The following is a 13,931-nucleotide window of genomic DNA, read 5'->3' on the forward strand; positions in this document are numbered from 1 at the left end:
CCAATTATTTAAACTTTAATGACACACAAATATATCAAACACAGACTATTGCGTCACTTTTTTCTTAGATATTATCAAATGTGTTTTCTAGTGAATCTCTTTTTTTCTATCATCATATTGCAGACTATTACAGTAACTATACTTAATTTTATGCAAATGATGGCTCACCATGCACGTACCACAGAATTCTCTCAGTCTTCAAAACATGATGTGTCGTGACATTTGAAGAAAATATCAAAATCTTCTACCTATTTTAGAATTATGGTTTAGACAATTAACAAGGTTAGTATTATTTTTATTTCTAGAAAAACTTCTAGAAAAATATCTGCTTTGTACAAGGGTTCATTGTTTTTTCCACTCCTATATAAAGCTTTGTTTACACTATCAAACTATTTTGATAAACAAAAAATTGTGATGTGCCCAAATATGGTAGTGATATGGCTAAATATGGTAGTTATATGACATCATCATATCCATAATTATGGGCTCATCACATTTTTGTTTGATAGTGTAGACAGAGCTTAAGAAACTCCTTAAGATACCTCCTAGTTCACCTGAAAGATAAAATCAAGAAGGATGACTAATCTGGAATAGTATACCAAGTCAACTGCAACAACTGTAAATATTATAAAAAACTTGTTTAAAAACACAAATTTCAGCGCCTTTTATGCAGAAACTTTTGGTGTTAACTATATACATAAATAAATTTACTTTACATAAACCTACCATTTTAATGATACTATATTCATGTTTACAGGATAATCTCCATTTTCTCTAGTATTGAAATGCAAGCTACTGGAACACAACATGGAACTGTTCTTGCTTTGGTCGGGAAAATGGACTTTTTCTTACCTACTTACTTACCTACCTAGAATACAATCAACTTTGTCGAAAAAGGGTTTTGTTTAACCGCCTTGAGTACTTTAGTGGATATGTGCGCTGTATAAATCTTATTATTATTATTATTATTATTTTGTTTCAGCTTAGCTTAACTATTGGTAATTGGCCAGAAGTTAACAATGAAAAGAAATGATACCTATGAGATACATTATGGTACAGTATAACATTTCTGTATTTTAAATATTCATGAACATTTATGCATATTTAAATAGAATTATCATTCCAGTGCATCTCATTTAATATTGCATGGTAGAGGATTTAATAATGAATTTGTGAAATCTTGACATTTCTAGAACTGTCTTCTAAGTGAAAAAAAAAAGAAGTTTGTTGTGAATAGTAATTTATGGAAGTCATCATAAAAAGGGTCAATCTCTATATTTCTTCTGTTTTTTGTTACCAGCTAAAGACAATTTTTTAAATGTGGACATCCTTAATTCATCTGTTTTTTCTACAATTGATTGCGCATGTATGGAAAATACCAAACCTACTGAATTATTTGTGTCAAATAATCAACATCATTGAGTCAACATCAGCCATCCATTCAAGTCTATCTTTTCAATAGAATTCATAAAACATGAAATATATTTCCTTTTCATTTTCCAAAAGCATGTTAGAAATGGTTAATTATCTTGCATTTACATGGATATTTATGCAAAATTTAGATTTTAATTAAACTTTATGTATCCATGGAGGCCCGGATTTCATTGTTCTGGGCTGTGCACATACAAAAATGAAAATCAGTTTATGTTTAAATATTTTTTGTTTGTTTGGTACTTTAAAATACTAAAAATAAATGTTGCTTTTATTTATTTTTTAGAAGACATTGTATAACAAACAAAGTTTCCAGTAAATGAAAATTGGCCAATACTTCCAGTGTAAGTCTTTTTGATTAAATACTTATACCCTGTTTGTAATTTGAGGGAGGGCAATCTTTTAGTGCACCTTTGTAGTACAACTTTGTCTCTAGAAATACAAAAATGTCTCTAGAAATATTGATTCTATTGAAAGGGATAGGCTATATAAAAAATCAACTTTCACAAAAACATAAGGTCATTCTTTAGGAGACATATTTTTACATCAAGAGCAGTTTAGAATTGGAACTTGCTTTCTCAAAATGTTGTTTGTGCTTCTTCCATAAAAATTCAAATATGGGTTAGAGAAAATCTTGTCTGATCACCACTTTAAAAAAAATATAAAAACAAAAATGATAATTATTTGTGACAATATAAATTTCTTATTACATTTCTCAGTGGCCTGTGATAGTGTGCAGGTCATGCTGTTTGAATGCAACACATGTTTTGCGGCCTTAGGGTTATGCTATAAAGGAGGAGTAGTAATAAGATGGTAATATATACATACAGAAAAAAGGCATCTACGCCAGGTTTTGAAGTTTGAACGAGTGTATGACCTTGTTCTGCCAATGTAAAGATGGAAATTATAATATTAATTGATGAAATTAGTTAAATAAACTATTAAATGAATTTGAAAGATGATGATGTATTTGGTAGAGATGGTACTATGTTTGAAATGGAACGTCAAATAAGTATTCATTATTCTTCAGAAACATAACCAAGGCAGTTCAATACTTAAAGACCCCTTCCCTGCAATTTTGGACGTTTTTTGGAAAATAATACATATATATCACTTTAAAAACATTAAACCATGTCATTCCTTGTCTTAAATGTACGTTTTATGGTAAATTATGATAAAAAGTGAGAAACAATGCACTACCTAAGTAGCTCGCGGCGATCGACCTCTCGTGGACGGTCTTAGGCCTAGCCTAGCTAGGCTTAGTTTTGTAGGCCTAGCTGGTAAACATCGGTAACGTACGAACATCGTACGCTACCTATATACCTAGCCTGACGTTGTATAGTTGCTGCATTAATTGTCTTTCTATTTTTGCCAGACTCCGTTGATACAAATTGGGGAAAACCCGGTATTTTCGCTGAAAAGTTAGGAGTCTTCCATTTGTATTGGCCTCACGATCGATCGAAAAGTGGGCAAATTACAGGTGAAAAACAAAAATATCCATCCGCGCGCAATGCATTTTGGGATTTATAGCGGGCCGCTATAATTATTAGAATCGACTTATTTTTCACATTTTTAACCGTTTAAAGACGAAAAAAGTTATCGCAATAGGACCATATAGTATTATTTTTACATTAAATATAGTTTGTGATCTTAAATTAGATCTAAAAAACGTAGGGAATGGGGCTTTAAATACCAGTAACCTCTAGCTTACCCCTAGCTTAACATCAAATTGCACTTTTTCAATAATACACAAATTTCTGTAGGACAATGCCCATAATCGTGGGGTCATTATATATCATCAAGCCAAAGGCATGTTCACACTAAATTGGATTTCAGTTCATTAAACTTAACGTACATTGACTCATTGTTAATAAATACAGCCACAATGCATACATCAACAATCATTTTGAATCTTGTGTGAAACGTAACTTAAAGTCATAGACTTATTTTCGCCATCAGATTACTTTATAAGCTTTTCAAAAATGCACTTGGTATATCATTACCCTTTTTGCCCATACCTACAGCAACTTAATGTATAATTTGTTTTAATATGCAATGGATATTGGCAGAACATGTCAGATGGAAATATAGTTTTGAAAGTATAATTATGTAACATCCGAACAGGCGTGTACATTAAATCAAGTCCCTGGATAAGGCTGATGTGTCTTGGCTGTATAATCAGAAAAAAACGGAAATTCAAACGATAAGGCTTAAACTTAAAGGTATAGTGTCTCTAGAAAAACACAATGTAAATGAATTTTATGAAGTGTAAATTGTTTCCCAGTACAAACTAATGTTTACTTCATTCAGCATAAAATAAATATATTTAGTTTTTGAAAATAAAATTATTTGGGTTTAATATCATTCATACTATAATGTACATATTTAAAAATGTGTGCCCTCATGGTTTTAAAATATATAATTGATTTTACAATATGAATACAACTAAGAAATAACGGCCTTGTTTCATTTCGTTTCGTTTATTTATTTATTTCCACTCACTTATATATATATATATATATATCATTTACATTTACATATAACATATATTAAAGGTTAAATGTTGTTAAAAGCACAAAATGATTTCTGTTTTGAAATATAGTTATTATTGTGTGTGTAGTTTGTGATAAACCACGTATATTAGTTCGACGTTTCGATCAATACGCTTTGATCGTCCTCAGGAGAGTTATTATTATATAACTATAGGCCTTGCCGCCATTCAGTTTGTATTTTAAACAAATAATCTTTTTTTTTCTTAGTGATCTCTTTGAAGTTTAATAACCAAATAACTAGATTTCCCCAAAATAATAAAAATGTATGTGCAGGTATTTTTTAGACAATTTTCTACATTATAGTATAAACATAAGCTGACAGATTAGCTAATTACTAGCGACTAATTAGCCTAAATGGTCTCTGTTATTAAGTATGATAACAGAAGCAAAATAAGTAGTAGACCATAACATGTATGTGCAGGTGTTTTGTAGAACATTTTCAAGATTATATTATAAACATAAGTTGACATGTTAGCTAATTACTAGTGACTAATTAATAACCTAAATTTGACATAAAGGTAAATGGATTGCGGTAAGTATATTGTTAGTTTATAATAAGGCTTTGGTCAATTCATTGGACACCCTCTACCATTAAACATAATGTCACAACATATATATATTAAGTTCCATAATACAGAAATACAGATTATTCAAAACTGCGTAGGTAGTTTTCATTTACTGAATAAAACATACCTCTATCTATAAATGACATTTTTGATTCGCTATAAATATGCAAATTACCAATTTAGTTGATTTATTTATGTTGATATAAAAAATGTAATTCAATCGTTCAAAAGGATATCTTTTATTTATATTATTCAAAGGGTATGTTGGATTTAATACATAGATTTCCTTTTTTTCAGTGTACACCAACTTGTGGGCCTCATAATGCAAAAAAAGAAAAAAATGAACAGTTTTATTAATTCATATCAATTTCTTTTCTAAACATTTAAAAAATTAATAATCTACATTATATTTTATTTAAAATAATAAACATTATTTTTATTCTTTATTGCCAAACACATCATAAACAACAACAAACAATTATTAACTACGAAATATGTGACAGGAAACACATAGGGGAGGAACAACCATATGTTTACTGTCGGTCTTTGTGATTAAATAAAGTTGAATTGAATTGAATTATGATTATTCTTGGTCAAATACAGTATACTGTACATGCATGCATACTTTTATTCTTTATTATAAATGTTGCAATTTAATCTTTATTTTTTGACAGTACACATTTCATATGTTGTTGTAAAAGTTTATTGTTAAAGTTCTAAGACATTAATTAGCCTAAAAACATGATGAAATAAAGTTCAATTGATTCTGCAAATATGTGCGGAAAGAACTTTCCAAAAGTTAAATGTGAGGGCATTTAAAGTACTTTAAATTAGAACAACGGCTCAGTAATAAGACTAAACACATAAAGAATAATTTCTGATTTGTCTTGTCCTTATTGTTAACAGAAGCTGAAGGCTATGGCGCTACTCGCGGCTCCTTTGGGAAGCATTTTCTGTTGGTAACAGTGCATAAATTTAAACACCTTGAGCCTGCAAAGAGGCAGAATAAAATGACAATAACATAAATACCAGTGATAAGAATTCTCGCCGCTTTAACTGTACTGATTAATTAAGTTGATTAATTGATTGATTGGTTTATTGATCTTTTTACAATATTCAGTTAAAAAAGAAATCTTATACACCAAAACAAGAGTTCTTTAAAAAAAAATCAATTCAGGTAATTGCACAGGAAGCTATATAATGAAAAAATAGGAAGGCAGCTGAAAGTTAAAAAGAAGAAACATTTATTACTTACAACATTTACTTTCATTTTGATATTATAACATATTGTATTGTAACATTATAATACTGGATCAAGTTTAATCCCAGGGATATAAGAAAAAAAAAACAATATATAAGAATAATTGAATTATTACTATTTTGATAAATACACAGTATAATATACAATACACAAATTAAATATCTATACACATTTGGTTTTACTAAATAAAATATGTATTTTATTTACTTTTTGGCCTAAATGTACTGAACTAATAATAACTATACGGTAACATCTTTTTATTATAAAACTCCACATAATGAGTGGCAGACCATGATTCAATGTTGGATCATGGCTTGGCTCTCGTTATTTGGAGTCAAGTTTTTTACTATGTTATTTAAACGGTATCAGTGCATATAATATATGAGTAGAAAACCAATATTATTGGTTTTTTTATTGGTATTTTATCTTTTTTAGACAATGACTAAGACTAAGTACTGTACAACGAGAAAGTGAAACAATTCAGTGCCAAACAGAACAAAGTTGGCTACTACCATATATGGTGAGTATGTTCTTCCTTTCTCATATTGTTTAATATATAAAAAAAAAATGTATATTTAAAAAAAAAAATATTCTTGATTTTTTATTTTTATGCTAATCCATTGACATAGATCTAGTTTTCACATTTTATTATTACTATCCCATTACCAAAACTCTCCAAAACCAGATTTTTCTTGAGGTCCAAATTCCTAAGAAAAATCTTGTTTTGGGAGAATTTTCAGAGATTAGGAGAGTTGACAGTATTTTAGATATCTATATATAATGTACACCATTTACCAAGTTTCACATGCTTAAAGGTTGGAGTTAAATATAAATAATATAGCCGGTAATTTAATTATTCAATTTTCAACTATATGAATTTGGTTTGTATGTTTAATTTGATGTATTATATTAAACATGGAACTTTAGTATAGGTTTCAAATAAAAAACAACAATCCATTCAAATAATTATATTGATGATATTGACAATAACAACAACTACTTAATAAACAATGACAACAATAGATATAATGGAATCTAATAAGATGAAGACAGTTGAGTAGTGACATTATCCAAGGCCTTGTAAAGAGCTGCATCTATACTGTCCAATGTAATCAAAGTCGTGGAGGTTTTCACATTTATTAACGCTAATTACCCATCATAAATTAAAACCACTTGGGACAAATACAGCTGCATTCATTGGTCGCAAAATCTTTATTGATTTTTCCAAGGCAAAATAAAGTGTAGAATTGTGAATTCGGTGACGTTGGTGATTCATTTCGGTCCTAATTGTATTTATTCTTTCCCGTGGCAAGGAATTGATTCTTCCATGGTATCCATGTTATTTTTAAAACCATTATTATCTTGTCAAAAACCCTCATATCACTTACGATAGCGGACGACAAACCTCTCTGTACATTATCCAGGTAAGATAATATGATTGATGTAATCTTTAGGTTTTTAGAAACAATTTTACTCACATTAATGGAGTTGTAAGGTAATCTAAGCTGAGAGATGATTTATTGAGACGGCTAATTTTCATTTGATCTCAAATTTAACTATGTTTAGAAACGATGTGTTTGTAACGTGTACACAACTGCATTAAAATGCGTACCAAAGCGCATATATCATACGTAGGATTCTGTTGCATATGTTTTCAGTCGTCTCTGCTTCTATGTTAATCACATGACCTAATCCTTAATCTTAACTATTGGTAAAGCTTAGTTGTATACACGTATCTATTTAACTAGCTTCGCAATTGTAGGCATGTATTTTGATCTTACGGTTTAACAGATGTTGAAATTTCGAGTCGCGTTAGTCATTGAGAAATGCTTTGAACCAGAAAATTATGAACTTCTAAGTCAAAAATTTATATTGATTGAGATAGTAGTAGGTTTGGTGTATTCCTAGATGTTTTTGTTCACAATAATCACATTTTATAACATCGGTTTTAATTATGATTGCAAAATACAGACCTATATTTTTGAAATATTTTTATTTTGGTTGAGTGGCGGACTTGAAGTTTGAGTCATGGTTCTGGATCTACAACTCAGTCTCCAAATAGGGCAAGATTAGGGCCTATATTCAGGTTCCATGTTTGTGTTAGATTTGAAAATGTTTATAGAATGGAATATTTCTTGATTCAACTCTTACAATCCCTAGAGGAATTCAGTTGAAAAATAAAATTACATTTGTAGTTTTGAAATCCGACATATTTTGCATTAAATAAATAGTAAGTATACATTTGTATGCTTACTACGCAAGCGGTAAGTGAAGATGAACAGGTGGGCTTTTAGAAATTTAAATAAGACATGTGTTTGTATAATGGTGATCTACATATTAGCCAGGTGTTGCAAAATAGAATCATAGGCTAATTATACATTTATGGTCTACTTTTGTTTGATTGTACCTTAGTGTCTATCTAAATGTTTTAAGGGTAAATATTAATCTGTTTGGTAATTATTTAAACTCTGAATTCAAATAAATTATCAACTCAAATTGTTTAATATTATTGACAAATAATTGTAGTTTTTGCACCAAAAATGTAGAATAAAATATATTTATTTTTTTTTTATTGTATAAATTGATATAGAGTTTATTTGTTAATTACAATTATATCTAAAATGTAGTGAAGATCTAATAACCTAGACCAGAATCTTTGGCTCAAATGTGATTTTAAGTGGAAGGATTTTTAGTTATTATAGGAGGGAGTGAGACAGTTTGTGTTTGTCCATTTTCCACATTTTTCTACTGCACATATTTAAAATAAATTTGAAATAAAAAGCAATGATTCTCAAAGTTTAGTGTTGATGAAAAGATTTTATCATAATTATAATTTACACAATTTTTTCAATTGAAATTTATATTAAAAACTCATATTCCTTAAACTGTATGTTTAATAGAACAGCGTGAAATTCAAAATGAATGTGTAGTTTTATATTATAAAATAGAAATGTCATTTGTAGGCCACGAGAGGTCTTTAAACCTAGAGGTCATCTAGAATGTATTATACAGGATTACTGTATGTTCGCAATGAATTTTCGTTCTTGCATAATGAACTACTTTATGTACAGAAATATAAAAAAGTTTCATCAATTAAAATATAAAAATAATTTGTTTTGAAATCAATCCTTGGGCTCAACAATAATTATTTTTACAATACATTACTAAAAGCAAAGACGGATATCTTTCCTTTAAAAGCATAACAAACATAGCCCTACATTTTGCTATAGTTATATACTATGTTGGAATTATGTTTTGTTTTTTTTTTAAATCCGGTTTTGAAAAAAATGTTCTAAATGTAACATAATACATTTTATGTTATGGCTGAAGATATTCTTATATTTAGGTTCAATAAAATCTACAGGAATGAGGAATACAATCTATATAAGTGCAATAAGTTCTTTATAATAATACTGATCGAATGTGTAAAATCCTTTATTTTTGTGCGGCCTTATATTTCGTCACAAAATTTAAGAGTGCTTGAAAATAAATTTGTCCACAGGAGTAATTATCGTTGAGCCAATATACATGCATTTTCTTTTTATTCTAAGGGTATAACTCATAGTGAAAATAAAAAAGTGGAAAAGTGTCTGATGTGCAAAATCATGAACATATAGTATTGCAAAAATAAAGGTTTTCAGCAAAGCCCAAAGTATGTCGTAAATTCTTCATATTTTGTAAAATAATCCTAAATCTATTCAAGTCGTTCTCTTGTGACTGTGTATAGTTTTCTTTTGATGAACTCAAAGAAAGAAAATAAAAGTTGATGTTATCAATCATAATATTGGTAGTTTCAAACATAATGCTCATGGCAACATTGTTTAGTTTATTAAAAAAAAGGGCATTTTGATAAAAAAAAAATCTTTTGTATTCTTCTACATTCAAACATAATCTTGAATATGGTCTTCTAATTATATAACAATTTATTATTTATATGATTGATTGATATTTGTTTTTTTTTAAACTGTTTAGGCTTTTACTTAATTCTTTCCTTCCCCATTCTCATTTTAAGATATTTTGATAATTTATTTTCTTGCTAAAAGCATTCAAGTGGGATGTAATATAAATGTCTTTTATTCTCGGAGTATAGAAGCTTTTGTGGTGATAAATACTCACTACTAGTTATTGCCATGCCCACTAACGGTTTTCTAATTTAACCAATTAAGTTCTAATTTATATATGTGCTTATTTTTTTCAATCACTTTCCCAAATTACATGGCAGATTCTGAGTCCGGAAACTGTGACGTGAGCTTGTGGAACTGACACCAACCTGGTTGCGAGCTAATTTACGCTAACTTTAACTGAAAATGTGACTTTTCACAAAGGGGCCTCGTGGGATTTTATAGCGAGAAGAGATTTAAAGGATTTTCACTTTTAATTCCTTTGGCTATTATTTTGAACACGATGTGATTCTCCAGTTCTATGTGTAAATAATTGCAATAAAAATGTCTGAATTCCACTACTTTATCAGAAATAAATGTTTTAAATTGGGCAAGTTGATATTTTAAAACTTTTTAACTCTAAATTAAATAATTAATTTCCAGTATATTACAGGTTGGTTTAGAATTTCTCTGTATAATAGGCCTGATGAAGGCCTGAAAATAGTGTTTTCTGAAAGCTTACCACTTTGGTGACTGTTTTACTATACTTTATCGTTTGATTTGCCTTAAAAATTATTATTATTGACTGTAGAAAGATAATTAGTGTAAATTAGCTGATAACCTATTCCTCTTACATCACAGTTCCTAGAATCGTGATGAAGAGAATAACCATAACAAATAAATTAAGCCTAATTGTCTAAGAGATCATTTAAATTCTTGAATAAAGATGGATTTTTGAAGCTGTATAAGTCTATTGTCAGGCCAACACTTGAATATTGTAATACTGTTTATAATCCTATTAGAAAACGAGATCAGGATGAAATAGAGAAGGTCAAGAGCAACAACAAGATTGATTCCTAGGTACCGTAATATCCCGTATGGACAACGTTTGAGAATTCTTGGTCTTCCTACCATGAGATATCAAAGGCAGAGAGCAGATGTTATCCAAGTTTTTAGGATTGTAAAAGGTTTCGATCGTATTTCGATCAACACATTTTTTTAATTTGATCTAGAATCTCGGACCCGTGGACACCCATATAAACTCAAGTTTAAAAGCTCTTGTCTTAATATTAGGAGGGACACGTTCTCCAGGAGAGTTATTCTCTTATGGAGCTCTGCCTACGGATGTAGTTTCATGTGCTACGGTGAACTTGTTCAAAGCAAAACTTAACGTCGCATGGTCCAACCACCCGCTGAAGTTTTCACCCTATATAGAATAGGATTTTATTGCTAAGAGGGGCTTTTAAGCACTGAGTGCTTCGCCTCGATCCCGTAGACGAAAGTGTACGGGAAACAAGTAAACAAGTAAGATGTACCAAATTATTTTCACCTGATAAACTAAACAATTTAATTGTTATTTATCTATTCTGTATACAATGAGTTTTACCACGCCATACAATGGTAGAAGATTCCGCAAATGACCACCACGAAATCACTCTTCACTCCACCCCTCTGGTTTCGGTAATAAATAAACTGTTTTTTGATATAGAGTTTTTGAATTCCAGAGCTCAAAAAAAGATGTTAGCATGTATGCCTGTGTATTTATTCATGGTTGACTTCTCAATGTAGTAATACTGCCCCCATTGTCAGTCATAGTGTTAAGTACCCTGGAAAACAATTAGCTTTACAATTATTCCAACTTACCCAGTAGTAAAAACCAATTCAATATGTGACAAATGTGTAGGCCTATGTAGATATAAAGTTCAGAATTTGTGAGTTAAATACAACCAAAAATAATACAATAATCTATATACTCATGTGTAAGACGATGTATAATTGCTATCCAATTTTGAATTCAGAATATTATGAAAAACTCTGATGTGTATATTATGTCTGTGTCGAGCAAAAAGCGGTTTCCATGTGTTTTTTTTCCAGTTTTGCCGATTTTTCTTCTTGATATTATTTCATATAATTTCATATGTAAATAATTTAGTTTTGTATAAAGAATTAGTATCAAGCACATTTTTATTAAAGAATAATTAATAGTCTAAAGTTATTAATTATTATCATATGTCTAATGATTTGAAATGTTTTTCACCAGCCTTAAAAACAATCCCTATCTATTTTCATCAGCAGTAAAACTGTACTTAAAAAGAAACATCCATTTTAAATGCAAGAGATTTCAGCCAACGTGACTGTTGATACATTTATTTTAAAAAGGTTTTTAACTGCTTGATTCAAGTAGTAAGTTCTCCTGCAATCTAAGGAGTTTATGTTTGTCTGCATTTTTTGGAGAGCTTTAATCTCTTGGACATGACTTTAGAACAGAAATTACACACATACACACACGCACATACATCAACACAATGGTACTGGATTAGGCAGAGGATAAAACTGAAATTTTCAAATAGACTACCGTGAAGGTATTTAGGAACAGATAATTGATAGAATTTAGATTTAAACTTTATAATGTTGCTCTCTATGTTGCTACAATTTTCTGGTGTCCTCCTTTTTTATTTGTCAGTATTCTGAAACTTTCTTCTTTAGGCCGGTAAAACCTTGTTGTACTTTCTACCAATTCAACACATGGATTAAATATACTTCCTTCATTTGAGTCTAAAACTCTGTCTACACTATCAAACTTTATGTGACAACAAAATGTGATGTGTCCATATATGAAATCACTACCATATTTAAGCATATCACTACCATATTTAAGCATATCACTACCATATTTGGCACATCACACTTTTTTTTGGTAAAACTAGTTTGATGGTGTAGACAGAGTTTCAGAGAGTGGAGTAGAAATAGTTATGAGTTACCTAGTAATATAAAGTATTAAAAACAATATACAAAATATTAACATGATATGAGCTAACTTTTCGCTTTATTCCAAAAGTTGATGATGTGCAGGCCTGTTACATAGAAAATTGTAATTGTGAAAATACTACTTGTCCGGTAAAATAATATAGCTGCAATTTACATTATTATCACTGCCATAACAATAATAAATTATTACTATTTTTTCATCGTGGTTTAGTGTTTTTTTTAGTTTTTAAAATATTTTCTATGGAATTTCATAACTGTAAAAAAGATTTCTCAGGTTTCTATTGTTTTTGGATATTGATAAATAGCAATATTACTATAAATAGCTGTGCAAAAATCATATTTTGCCAAGTGTTTCCTATTGTAGCCCTTGTTGTCTTTGTAAACAGTGACATTTAATGTACTAGATTTGCTTCATACACACACAAATCAATAATGCTATATACACATAACCATCCTTGTGAAACAATACAGAATATACAGGGCTGTATTTCCTGACGTACAGCACAAAAGAAAATTAACATCTGTTTGCGACACGTTTTGGCCTGTTTAACGTACAAATCTTTCCTACAAATCAATAAGCATATTCCAACTCCTTTAGTACAATAGCCACTCTACGCTTAATGGACTCGATATCCAATATGCAAAATTAGCGACAAACAATACTAAGTATAGCTATGCACATGAATTTTAGTTATATCTGCCATTTACTCAACGTTTAACAATTATTTTAGAGTGCTGAATGCGTGATTATGTTTTTAATAGGATATGACCATAAAAAATTCCCAGTTCCTTTAACATGAATACTTTTATAAAAAGTACAGATGCAGTGTACATGTATATACTCTATGTTATTTGTTAAATAGAAATTTATGGTTATTGCAAACTATTTGTAAAAAAACATTTTATGCATATTGCTTTGATACTAAATTTTATTGAAGGTTTACTATAAATTATTTTATTTAAGTCAAAAATATAAATGAATAGTTTTATAAAACAATATTAAAATGCAATACAAAATTATAAAATTAACAAGCCATGTACTTTTCCATCTGAAAATTAGTTCATTAATTTAATGAAAGAAATATTAGAAAATATTTTATAATTTATTTATTGTGTGTAACAAAAGAAATAATTATATTGAGGACTATATTTGAGGACCGCTGGACTATATTTGAGGACCGCTGGACTATATTTGAGGACCGCTGGACTATATTTGAGGACCGCTGGACTATATTTGAGGACCGCTGGACTA

The 13,931-nt window shown here is 29.5% G+C and overlaps 1 protein-coding gene across 4 annotated transcripts in view; it reads left to right on the forward strand.

Moving 5' to 3' along the window:
- The first annotated feature begins 200 nt into the window (after positions 1-200).
- The window catches only part of LOC140040250 (poly(rC)-binding protein 3-like), a 92,032-nt gene continuing 78,301 nt past the window's right edge, over positions 201-13,931 (forward strand). For 3 of the 4 annotated variants that reach the window (XM_072086038.1, XM_072086039.1, XM_072086035.1), the window contains exons 1-3: positions 201-282; positions 983-1,053; positions 6,246-6,330. The gene's annotated coding sequence lies outside the window, so the exon portion shown is untranslated. Of the gene's footprint in view, positions 283-982; positions 1,054-6,245; positions 6,331-7,122; positions 7,235-13,931 lie in introns of those variants that run through there. The other variant, XM_072086036.1, reaches the window with a different exon arrangement.

Source organism: Antedon mediterranea, chromosome 2, assembly GCF_964355755.1.
Source record: "Antedon mediterranea chromosome 2, ecAntMedi1.1, whole genome shotgun sequence".
NCBI classification, from domain to species: Eukaryota; Metazoa; Echinodermata; class Crinoidea; order Comatulida; family Antedonidae; genus Antedon; species Antedon mediterranea.